This window comes from Poecilia reticulata, linkage group LG13 (assembly GCF_000633615.1).
Source record: "Poecilia reticulata strain Guanapo linkage group LG13, Guppy_female_1.0+MT, whole genome shotgun sequence".
NCBI classification, from domain to species: Eukaryota; Metazoa; Chordata; class Actinopteri; order Cyprinodontiformes; family Poeciliidae; genus Poecilia; species Poecilia reticulata.
This window is the reverse complement of record NC_024343.1, coordinates 27,433,539-27,446,490: the sequence shown is the minus strand read 5'-3', so window position 1 is coordinate 27,446,490 and position 12,952 is coordinate 27,433,539. Positions and strand designations below refer to the sequence as shown.

General features: G+C 36.4%; 1 protein-coding gene across 5 annotated transcripts in view; it reads left to right on the top strand.

Moving 5' to 3' along the window:
• The window catches only part of LOC103474999 (cell adhesion molecule 2-like), a 153,686-nt gene that overhangs the window by 22,649 nt on the left and 118,085 nt on the right, over nt 1-12,952 (top strand). For 2 of the 5 annotated variants that reach the window (XM_008426350.2, XM_008426349.2), the window contains exon 1: nt 10,886-11,057. The exons of the other annotated variants lie outside the window; for them this stretch is intronic. The gene's annotated coding sequence lies outside the window, so the exon portion shown is untranslated. Of the gene's footprint in view, nt 1-10,885; nt 11,058-12,952 lie in introns of those variants that run through there. 5 annotated transcript variants of the gene reach the window in all.

Sequence of the window (12,952 nt, the reverse complement as noted above, 5' to 3'; positions counted from 1 at the left end):
TATATATATATGTATATATATATTACATTCTAATTTAGGAGTGATTCCATCATGTTTTAGTGTGCAACATTTTGCAATGATGGAGTTTTTCTTGTTATTTTGTATGAACGGCTCCTAATCAACACATAATTGAGTGAACTAATTATTATCACACTTTGTGTGATGAATGCCTTGTATATATCCCATTCTGATGTTAGTTTTAATTTGCTTGAACAAGACCTTTGTGTTAAAACAATCCAGCATCCTGTTTAATGTTTACTCAATCACACATAATCTGTGAAATGTGTTTTCATTTAAATTGTTTCATTTTATGTTTTTAAACTGTGAATAAAGAGGCTTCCCATTTGTTTAAAAACCAATTTTTTATGAAAGCATTGATGAAGCATAAAACATTCTTTCTTCACTGACTTCACGCTATCGGGGCTCAGACTGCACAAATAATTATCAGCTACTTGTTCTAGTCAAAATGATTTGTGAGTGAAGGTAACGCACTTGATTTGGTTTCATAAACGGTGGTATTTACAAAAGTTTGAAATAGTTAACTTAGAAACCGACTCATACCTCCTCCCTCCTGATGTGTTGATCAAATCGCTGACATTGCATGAATTCACACCGCATGATTCATATCACTATGTCATAAGCAGCGTTTCCTCTTACACTGGAGCAGAAGCAAAAACGTACAAAAGACGAGATGCAAACCAATTTTTTTCCATACATTTTAGACTACATGACAGAGAGACACTGTCTGCATGGTTAGATGCAAATCTTTTCTCTGATGCAACTTTTGGTATCTTTCTAACCATACTTACTTATGAAGTGCATGAAAGTTAATTTTACTTTGTAAAAATTGTTCGCTGCAAATCCGAGAGTGGAATTATATTCCAGTAATATAATCCAGAAAATGTAATTCATAAAAAAGTTTCACATTCTGTAATGCCAGTACTGTTTCCATGGAAGAAATACTGTCTGCTGAAAGTTGAGGGTAAATATGCTGGAAGAAAAGAAATGGACTGAAATGTAGCCTGTGATGCTGCCTGCTGTTTTTGCAAATACATGTGTTTTTTCCATTTAAATAAACTTTTTAAAGTGTGTAAATGCAAACTAATGTGGATTATCCAGCAGATGTTGCACATGCAGAGGTCAATAAACAGAAACTTTTGTAAATTACAAAAAATTGAATAATAACCACAGAATCTGGCAAAGAGTTTGGGATCTAATTTTAGAACGGACACAATTTCTACTTGGTAGAAGGAGAACAGAAAGGATTTATGTGGAACATAAATTGTTAGGAGAACAGAAAAGCCAAGATTTCAGAGCAGATTGTCCATTGTTGCAGGTGAATGTTGTGCTTTTTACTGTGCAATCTATCAGCAGATGCTTCTTGTAAGCTATGTAAAGGGTTTTTTTTGCTTCTGGTTTTTGACAATACCTGCATGAAGCTTTCTGAAGTTTTCTTTTGTAACACATGACGAAACACGTCCTAGCCCCATAAACAGCAAAAATTATTTTTCCAAGGTATTCATAAACCACTTTTCTTGGTATCATATGATAATCCATATGTGTTGTGAAATATACATAATGACAAGCAAAAAATAAAATTTTCATATAAGACCAAAAATATAGATAATTTTCTTTCTGCTCTTTCAGTGCAACTAATTAATCACAGTAGAAATGTTCATTGTAGTGTTCTCAAATTTTCCTTCATGCATGGTAGTTTAATATTAAATTAAGCATGAATTTATTTTATTATATTCTGAGGTGAATATTATAAAGGAAATTCTGACAAAGGAGATTTATGTCACATACTGTTGAGCCACTAAAATATAACTGATATCTCTTTTTATCAGTTATTGTAATGTTGATTTTGACACCTTTTCTCACTTGATCAGATTTACTCATTAGAACTTATAATAAACAAAATCGGAAATTGAAAAAAAAAAATCACAGTACATGTTAAAAGTTTAGCTTTAGAAATAAAAGTCCCAATTTTTCCATAAATCTAAGAACATTAATCTGAACAGTTGATCAGCAGCAGCCTCACATGCTTGTTTTGCTCAGCAGTTATGTAACTGACCTGCATTCCTAAGCAATTTAGCAAATAAGATAATACTGTAAGGACTGTTGTGATTAAATCTCTAAAAAACCAAAATAAATAAATGACGTTTTAATTGACAGGCTCTCTTAATCATATTGCAAATTATACACACTTTGTATTTCATATCACAATAAATAGTTGTTCATTCCATTGCTGTGTGTTACAGCAATTGACATACAGCTTAAATAAATGCCTTTTTGCTAAATAACTGTGGCGCAGTTAATGTGATTGTTAAAAACCTTTTTTTTTTCTTTGCAGGATTTAAATTTTAGTAGTCAACAAAATGCTACATTTTTATGGTGATTAATAATCAGTTATTTGTTATTGCAAATATTTCCTTTCCAAATCTTGCATTAAACAATACGGGTTTTAAGTAACGATTGAAATCTGTGTTAAAGGGCACAGAAAGGCTTGAAGCATTGTCCGTTTTGTGTGCGTCCTCATTACTGCCACTGTTCTGCACTATAGGAATTTGCCTCTCCTTTTTATCAAAGAGTGAATTATCAAGCATGACATAAACAGCCATAATTAGACCATCAATCAAGTAAATTAGTTATGGATTATCTTTCTGCAATTGACCCTTTTTTGTGATATGTGCTCCAAAGTGACACATTACCAAGATTTAAAAACTGAGATGCCTCCGCTCTTATGCTTTCCTTCTTGCCTTTTTATAGTTGTATTTAGATCCACTGATTTTCAGCTTCAACAGTCTGGTTTGCCTTCCAAACTGCTGCTGTCTTAACAGTGACTGATCTTCTATATGCTTTTCAAAACTTAAGCAAATCCACACTGAAGATAATTTATTAATTGCGGCTTTTTACAAAGCAAATTAAACAAATTATCATATTGGAAACATTAAATATGGTATATCATAGTTGAAGAAGGGGCTATTTATACACCTAACAAATAATCACATGTTACAATTTCAACTCTTTTCCTTCTGTTGTGACAGACCTTATAACACTCCTAGTGTGTTTAACCATCTCAGTCACTGTTACGTAAAACTGCGTCATTCAGTCCATATCATAGCACACAATGGATTATGATTTTGAAAGGATTATGATCCTCTAATCAAAGGTGATGCTTGACACCTTTTACCTGTTTGACATGTCCAGAATGCGTGAACCAAACCTTTTCTAGTCAGGCTTGAGATCCTTAAATGAAATTGACATACAGTGTCAGTGGAGACCCCAACAAAAGAGCTACCAAAGTGTGGAAGTGATATCTGAGTGAGCTCTCAGACAGGTTTCCAGACTCTTTGTTGGAGCAAGCAGAAAGTCTGCCGTTATGACGCAGAGCTGTGCAAGAGGTGGGGCAGCTTTGTGTGTCACTCTATCCTCGGTACACACCTAAAAAGGATGTGACTGTTGCTTGCAAAATGACTTGACTATGTCAGAGAGTGAAAAAGAGAGACGAGTGAATAGTGTAAGAGTCAATAGGTTGAAGTTTTTCTTGAGATGTGATATTTAAAAAGACGGGGCAATATGACACAATGCTTCGCCAAACAATTATTGCTGAAATGATTAATCATATTAATTATGAATTGATTCTTAAAATAATTGTCAACTAATTTAGCAATCGATTAACTGATGACTCGGAACAATTTGCTGAAAGCACAACATATTCAGAGAAGTAATTAAGCCAAAATTACACAAAAAATAGAATTATTTTGCGTTTAAGAAAAAAATGGTTGTCAAATGGAAAATCTGCAGAATGTGTAATTTTTGTTATCCGAATAATTGATTGATTAATGTGTTAAAACATGATACAGTGCAGAACAACACGACATAATGCAACACAGTATAAACAATACATTGTGCTACAGTGTGACAAACTTTTGTTAGGAACAGGAGTCCCTCAAATCAGAGTACTAATTTAATGTACTCAACATTTTTGATACAACTATGTTCAAGGTTAACGACCCGTGATTGAACAAACAGAAGAGGACATTTCCAGGATCAACTGTCATATTTATTAGGCCAAGATTTCCTCCAAGCTGAGCAGACCATGCTGAACTTTATGTGCATCCCGCTGGGAGTTAAGGTCAAAGATATCATACACAAAGCACAACACTTGAAAAGAGCCCTGTATTCTTGTTTTCTAAGGTGTCAAAACCCACTGTTGAGCCTGTGATGTCTCTGAGAAACACACAAAGTATCCTTTGTTGTCAGAGCTTTAAAGGACCAACCATGACAATATTGACCAATGAAAAGAAATATGTTTCCCTGAATACATTTCTTTATTTCCTCAGTGGAATTTAAAGCTTATCTGGCAGGAAGCCCCGGAAGATTCATGAGTGACACTTCAGACCAGTTTTAAGCATGTGTGTATATTTTCTAAAGAGTAATCAGTTGTCAAAAAAGATATTTGAAAGTAGAACTTTTTGACAATTCAAGCCTGGTGAAGAAAATACAACCTAATATTTGTCTCCTCTGAGACCTCAATTTGAAACAAAAGCAAAAGCAGATCATTTCCTTTAAAAATAACCAACGGGGATTTTTTTTTTTTACATGTCCACAATGCAATTTATTTCAGATAAATCCTAGTAATGACAAAGACTGATGACAGCCAAGAAAAAATAACGTCATGTCCGACTTTCTTGTCTGACTGGGCAAATCTTGTTGTGTGACCTATTTTCTGTTTCCCCTGTATTCATTGTATCATATAGTAATTGTGGAGTAAAGTGTCTGCAGTACTGGGTATTTGCTGCCCTGTGTTCCAGTTGTGTGTGTGTGTGTGCGTGTGTGTGTTTGTGAAGGAGCATGCAGGGAAGGCTCATGCTGAGGATATCTGTCACTCCACTACTCCAAAGAGCTTATCACAGAGGGAACACTTTATGCCTCAGCAGTTATATGAATTTGGATTCTTTCTGTGCAGCGTGTCTGTGTAATACAGATTTCTAAGGGATGACACTGGTGGTCTAAAGGTGTAACCTTACAGTGTCTTGCTAAAGCATTCTAAGTTATTGAATGTTTGAACTTCTAGTCATGTTGTAGGCACAAACTTCAGCGATTATGATCGCGAGTTATGTGAAAGACTAACACAAAGTACCGCATTAGTATGTAGGTAAAGGAAACAGATGATGTACACTACTTTCATCCTTTAATATATGAATACCAATATTTGGTATTTGATATATGAATATATTTAATATATGAATACCAATGTTTTCAGCCTCACAGTTTTATTTAGGAGCACAAAATTGACCCCTTTCATGCGCAAATATTAATCTCCTTGTTCCTCATCTTCTGTTTTATTAAAGGTCTTTTGACAGGGGCATAATGTGTTGCTTTCTGAGATTTTTGAACTTTTGAATTGTAAGTTCAAAAAGGTTTTATATTACTGAATGCTTTTTTTTTTTACAGGTTAGGCAGTAATCAGGCTTAGTCTAGCTAAGGATATTCACCCAAAAAGATGTGTGTTAATCACAGTTATTCATGATTTAACAACAGTGGATGTCATGTTTTCACAGAGGGTCAAGTTGATTGAGATATATGTAAAATATTATTTGGTAACTACTGTCTTCGTTTGATCAACTCTGTCTGAATTAGATAAATGATGATGTGAAACTTTTATGTGTGACAAGAAGAAAAAAAAACATAAGAGGGACAATTCTTCATAAGCAAATGGCATGCATTACAGTACGTATTACTCTGTATTGGTTTATAACAAAGTCTATTGTTTTTAAATGACAAAATTGAGAGAGCTTAAGCTGTATGGATACTTTTGCAAAATATTCTACTGCTTTAATGTATTAAATGTTAGATAAAAACAGTTTTTTTATATGAATACCAGTGTTTTTCATATTAATCCTCCACTGGTTGTTGTGAAGGGAAATTGATTAATACGTTATTTCAACTACACCATTTTGTGCATTTAACATGTTGAAACTTTTGACGCCATTTATTTCTCTAATTACTGAAAAATCTTCATTCCTTTATCCTCAGTGGAACTGTGCCACAGCTACGGATGAACTGTTTTCTACGTGTTGGTTCAGCGTTCTCACAGTAGGCATTAATGTCAAACACACGATGAAGCAGATGGCAAAATGATGCCTCGAGTAAAAGTCCTTTAAAGGCATCTGCTAATTGTTTTTGAAGATGAATAAAAGTTGATGCATTATGCAGTCACAGTGGTGAGACATAAATGTTCCCATTCTGATCAATATTATTAATATATGCTGTCCTTTAAAGCAGATATGGACTGCAGATTGCTATGTTTGTAAAAACAGCGGTTTATCGAAAAATTCACAGACTAGTTTTCTAATATTTATGCTGCGGTACAAGGTGTTACCAGAAATGAATAACTCTTACAATTTCTCTCATTTTTGTTCTCTTCTTTAAAAGCCATAAACCATTGAAGAGTAGATTATGTTCTAACCAGAAATAACTAAATTGTTTCTTTTGAGATGTTGAAAGACTTTTAATTTCAGTTATCTCCAACAGGCTGTATGAAATTACCTTGACCATAGCCTAGCAACCATAAAAAAATAAAATGAAAAATAGATTAACTGGAAATTATTAGTGTCTGTATGAATGTTTAATAATAATAATAATAATAATAATAATAATAATAATAATAATAATAATAATAATAATAATAATAATAATAATAATAATAATAATAATAATAATAATAATAATTAAAAAAGTTAATTTGTCATAGAATAACACCAGTGTTCTTGGCTGTATTGTCTTACATTTATCCAACAAAAATGTTGAAAATAGTCACATAGTGCCAAGCAAAACATATTGCAAAACCTGAAATTTTTTATTTATTTATTTTGTCCCTTTACAACAACAAACATTGTATTGTACTGGGATATTGTGTGACAGACAACCTCAAAAGTAGCGCATAATTCTGAAGTAGAAAGAAGACTATGCCTAGTTTCAAATTATTTTATAAGTAAATATTTAACAAGTTAAATGCACATGTGCTCTGGGGGGCATACGCATTCGGCCCCCCCTTGAGTCAATACTTTATAGAACCGTGTTTTGCTTCATTTAGCAATTCTTTTTGTTCCAAGTATGAACTACTGCCTCATGTAATCCCATAAAAATCCTCCAAGGTTTATTGTTGTAAGGCAAGAACAATATGAAAAAAGTCAAAAATATTAATTTTAGGCAATGTACATGCAAAATTCAGAATAATGCTATTTCAGAAACTAAAACGTTTGATTTCTAAACCCTTACAGTTTTTTATATTTCAGGTTCTTCGTCATTACGTCTCTTTGTTTTTAGCCTCATTCCACTTCTACTTACATTCCAGATAAACTGCAACGATAATCATGTTTGCAGTGAGCAGTCAACACTTTGCCAATAAACATAAAACGCACAGATCAAACATGGTGAATGATTCTGACTCGTAAGTTCATTGTGTCAGTTTGAAGAAATGTCAGATTTTATATATGCCAGTGCAGCGGCAACACTTATGCTTGATAGATGTTACTCAAATAAAATAAGATAAAATAAATGTCAAATTTGATCTTGACATTCCTATTTTTTCCTCCCCCATGCTGTTTAAATTCATTACCTGACTCACATTGATTTGCCCTCTGTGTGCCCTGCCGATCCCCATTCTAATTCGCTGAGAAAGATATTCAGTCATTGCCCTTTTTAACAGCCCAAAGTTTCCCGACAAACTTCGCGGTAATAACCAATCAGCCCCAGAGTCTGCCGTTGTGTTGTTGCCTGGAATTTATTTGTCCTCCTATAAATTATTCAGTATTTTGCATCGACTAACTGCCATACCTTTAAGGTTGTGGATCCAAGACCTTGGCACACCTTGCATGTTAATATGCCCAAACACACAAGGTGAGAGACAAATCAAAAATGACCAGGGTTTTATTTGGATTTTTTATTTATTTTTTTCCAACAGGAGCAACTTCTCCCATACCTCTACATTGTTTGCCATTTTTATCAAATAGAGTTGTATGAATATATATTTTTAGCCTGTACTGTAAACTGCATGCTAAGCCTGTTGATATCTGAATGATGCAGTAACAGCTTGTTGGGCTGAGCATCAGATTATTGCACAGTGGAGGCCTCCTTTGTTGTCGGGCCAACATAGTGTGAGGTACTGTGGTCTGTCACCATCAGAATGTCAATGCAGATCCCCAGTCCATCTGTCTATAGACATCTACTGTGAGGGCACACCCTATCCCCTCCGACACCCAGTGCAATTACAAGTGCCTGGCAGTGTTACGCAGCTTGTAGCTAAGCTAATACAAGCTCCCAGTGAACCTTGCTGCTCACATTTCATCTCAGTATTAGTCAGGAAATTAAGCTGAACCCATGCATGACAGCTGTATTGTTGTTGAGGGCACTCCAGATAACCATCATTCCTCTAGCCGTCAATACATTTTTCTGTTTTTTCTTTTTTATTTTGTAAGAAAAAAGGTCAAGACTGCTTTAGTTGGTCACGCAACTGAAGAGAGAGGTGTTAGAGTATCAAATAGACTTGAAAAAATAATTTATGCTCAATTAAAACTCACTGGAAGCACCGTCTGTGTGAGATATAACTTTACTTTGGAAAACAAGCATTAACTAAAATATATCACTCATATCCCATGCTGTTCCATTATTGGGTGTAAAAAAAAATTGCAAAGTTTAAGGAATATAACATTTACTTACATTCTGTCGGCCGACAAAATAAGGTATTCAAATTTACAGATATTTCCTGCTGCCAGCTGTGGCTAAGGTGAGGTTGTATTTTACTGGTAAAGTGATCAAAGGTTAATGATTGCCTTGGGGGGAAAAAGGATTTTTGCAGAAGACTTTAGTCGAAATATTCAACCCTGTGCAGTTTCATGTCAGTTATAATTGTGAATGCGATAAAGGAAGGTGAGGTGGTGAGGTATAAAAAGTGCAAGGAAATAACACTTTGTTGCCTTCCCATGGTGTTGCGCCTTACACCTGATATACAGCTCCTCATATAGTTATGTTTAAAGAAATAATTTTCTAAAGAGTTGAATGGGGAACGGTGTTACATAGGCATGCTGTTCGTGTCATTTGTTATTATTTCTGTTACGTCCGTCCATCCATCCATCCATCCATCCATCCATCCATCCATCCATCCATCCATCCATCCATCCATCCATTTTCTTCCGCTTATCCGGGGTCGGGTCGCGGGGGCAGCAGCTTCAGAAGGGMGGCCCAGMCTYCCCTCYCCCCAGCCACTTCTTCCAGCTCCTCCGGGGGAATCCCAAGGCGTTCCCAGGCCAGCCGAGAGACGTAATCCCTCCAGCGTGTCCTGGGTCTTCCCCAGATGCCCGAGCCACCTCAACTGGCTCCTCTCGACGTGGAGGAGCAGCGGCTCTACTCTGAGTCCCTCCCGGATGACCGAGCTTCTCACCCTATCTCTAAGGGAGAGCCCAGCCACCCTGCGGAGGAAACCCATTTCGGCCGCTTGTACCCGTGATCTCGTTCTTTCGGTCATGACCCAAAGCTCATGACCATAGATGAGGGTGGGAACGTAGATCGACCGGTAAATCGAGAGCTTCGCTTTTTGGCTCAGCTCTCTCTTCACCACGACGGACCGGTACAGCGCCCGCTTCACAGTAGACGCTGCCCCAATCCGCCTGTCGATCTCCCGTTCCCTTCTTCCCTCATTCGTGAACAAGATCCCCAGATACTTAAACTCCTCCACTTGAGGCAGGACGACCCCCCTGACCCGGAGAAGGCACTCTACCCTTTTCCGGCTCAAGACCATGGCCTCGGATTTGGAGGCACTGAGCCTCATCCCGGCCGCTTCACACTCGGCTGCGAACTGCTCCAGTGAGAGCTGCAGATCACGTTCCGATGAAGCCAACAGGACCACATCATCCGCAAAAAGCAGAGATGCGATCCTAAGGCCACCAAAACGGATCCCCTCAACACCTCGGCTGCGCCTAGAAATTCTGTCCATAAAAGTAATGAACAGAATCGGTGACAAAGGGCAGCCTTGGCGGAGTCCAACTCTCACCTGTTACGTTCTGTTACGTCAATAATCAGATTATTTAGATATTGAAACATCACATTATTTCTTGTAGAAGTGAAGGCTTGGCAGTTGCATTCGCCATGACTTTTAAATCATTTCTGTAAATAGCAACCATAGCAACCACCTATTGTTCTCCAAAGAAACAAAAGGTGATAGATAAAGTATGAATGTTTAAAATGTAAAACAACTGCCTGTCATATAGAGACAAACACGCCCACTCCATGTATAATTGTAAAAATATACAAAATCATGTAGGTTAAGATCATATAATGCAGTTTGGTGGAACTAAGCAGTACAGTCAGATGTAATGCTGATTCATAGAAAGTTATTTATCTAAGGAAGCCCAAAGACAAATACAAACTATATATAATATACTGACTGGTCAAACATATATTAAAATACTCTACACATATTATAAGTAAAACACAGTTTGTTGTGCAGAACTGCCTCAATCACAAGAACTAAATATTATGTATCGTCTTGTGGACCCAATGTGTCTATACACCAAATATGACATTTTAGAGAAATTTTTAGAAAATTTAAGACATGGCAGCCAATTTATAGGTCCGCTGTTATGAAAATTAACTTTTGGCATGTTTCTGTACTATCACATGGATATCTCCTGCTCCCAGAAGCAGTCCAAGAGCAAAAAAAACAAACAAACAAACAACCAAAAAACACCCAGTCGTTTCTTTTGGGAATATGTTTTCCTGGTGCCTGAAAAACAGCCTGTTTTAAAAACCTCTAAATTTTGGTATACCAACCCAAGTCAGGTCCCGCTCCTCACCTGGCAACCCAAGTGAAACTCCGCCCACTTCATTTAACACGTTAAGTTACCTTCTGCGTTTTATATCGGCTGGAATACGCAAATCAGCTTACGAAGGACTCCTTTGAAAACTACCAACAGTATATGGCAGGATTTACCTGAAGACTTGGACTGAAGCAAGGTTCTTCTGTTCGTCACAATTCTGCAGTTAATGGCGATGTAAGTACATAGTATTGTTCGACGTGAACATGTCATTTAGCATGTAGCTAAACAATAGCCCTGCTAGTCTTGTGTCTCACATTAAATTAGTCACATTAAATGCGACAATAAGCTTCTAGTGATGGTTTACATTGAGAAGGTGCAATTTTTGTGGAAACATGTTGAACTGTTGACATTGTCTTAAGTTTTTTTCTCCCCCCTTTTTACATGTCGGGAGAAATGCTTCTCCTCTAACCTTGCAAATATTAAAAAGGTCACATTTGCGAAAAAAAAAAAAAAAAAGCCGGTCGTTGTGCTAAATTATTGTGCTGATGTCAGCTGGTGGACTTCACGCATGGCACACTGCCCTGAAACAAAGTAGTTTGAATTAATATAAACGTGTGTCAGATCCATAGCGTTTAGTCCTTCAGTGGTTGTGGCTTGATGGTTGTTCAGGCAGCTCCACTTCTTCTGCTTCTGGGTCAAAGATGTACTTTGTGCATCTGCTTGTTTCCATTTTCACGTGTCTGAGGTGCTAATGTAAACACAGGTTAGGTGGGCTGGGACTGCAGCAGCTCAGCTGCATGGTCGTGATGTAGTTCCTTAATGAGCTCAAAACTGGCAGAACTGATCAGGTAAAATCTCAATATCTGAGAATAATTTTATGTATCAAGTGTAATGAACATGTTGTGTATTGCTCACGTATGTATTATAGCTTGATTCTATCCAAGCGTAATAGTGGACATTTAAAGAATTAATCAGACAAGCAGATATGGTAGCTGAGGTAGCTCTGGAGGAGCTGCAGAGCTGAATCACACTTTTTAGAAAGACTGTAGCCCACTCAATGTAAACTCAGAGTTTTAATCGGGGTCCAGATCAAGGCACGTTTTTTTTTTTAAAATAGAATGGCTCTGTTAAAGTATAAGCCTAAATCCAAATTGAAATCTATGACAAAATTTAGGGTCACTTAAGCTCAATTGGTTGAGCATATCACCATGTTGTCCTGGGTTCAATTCCTGGTCTTGAGCAATTTGTTGTACGTTATTCCTCTCTCGTTTCCCTGTTTCTTATCCATTTATTGTTCAATAAAGGCCAGTTGATATGGGGAAAAAATGGTGACAACAATGAATCATTAATATTTCTTATTACTATTAATCTGAGCTTGAGATGTTTGGCAAAGAAGAACGGATAAATGTTTTAGTCTCTAAATGTGTAAAGCTCTTCAAGACAAACCCCAATGTGTCCCTAAAGCATTAACTGAATTCAAGTGCATGCTATGCTTTTATTTTCTTGCAAACAAGTTTTGAAACCATATCTCCTTTTCCCTCTGCTTCACAGTCATACACTACATTGTGTTAATAAAGTAAATGGAAGTTTGTGATTTTAATATGTCAAAATGTGAATACATTCAAGGGGTATTAATTGTTTTGCACAGTACTTTATCAGATGTACCAGGAGTAGATCTGAAGCTTAGTGAGTTACCACATTAAAAAGTATTCTTAAATTGAAAAATAATTTTGAACCTCATACAAAGGAAGGAATTAAATTAATCTTAAAAAACTGTAACTTGCATGTGTTAAATTTATTTGGCAGAAAGAAGACACGCATCATAACTTAAAATTACTCGTGTCTAAACCTAAAACATGCAAAGTTAATTTCTAGAATGACATCGCTGTCTGTTGTAGTAGCTTCTAAAATTGAATTTTAGGTTGCAACTGTATAATATTTCAGATATTTCTTTTGAGTGGCCATCACTGTTGAGTCTTAAATCTCTGCTGTCGGATGTTGTACCCCCGAGGAGTTTTGTTATCTAACCAGCCTCCGTTCCTGTGTCCTGACATTAGCATCTATTTTCTTTAAACCTGTTCTCGCAGGTTAGTGCTGATGTTGTAGCTGCAAGCAAGTCATCTTTTTTT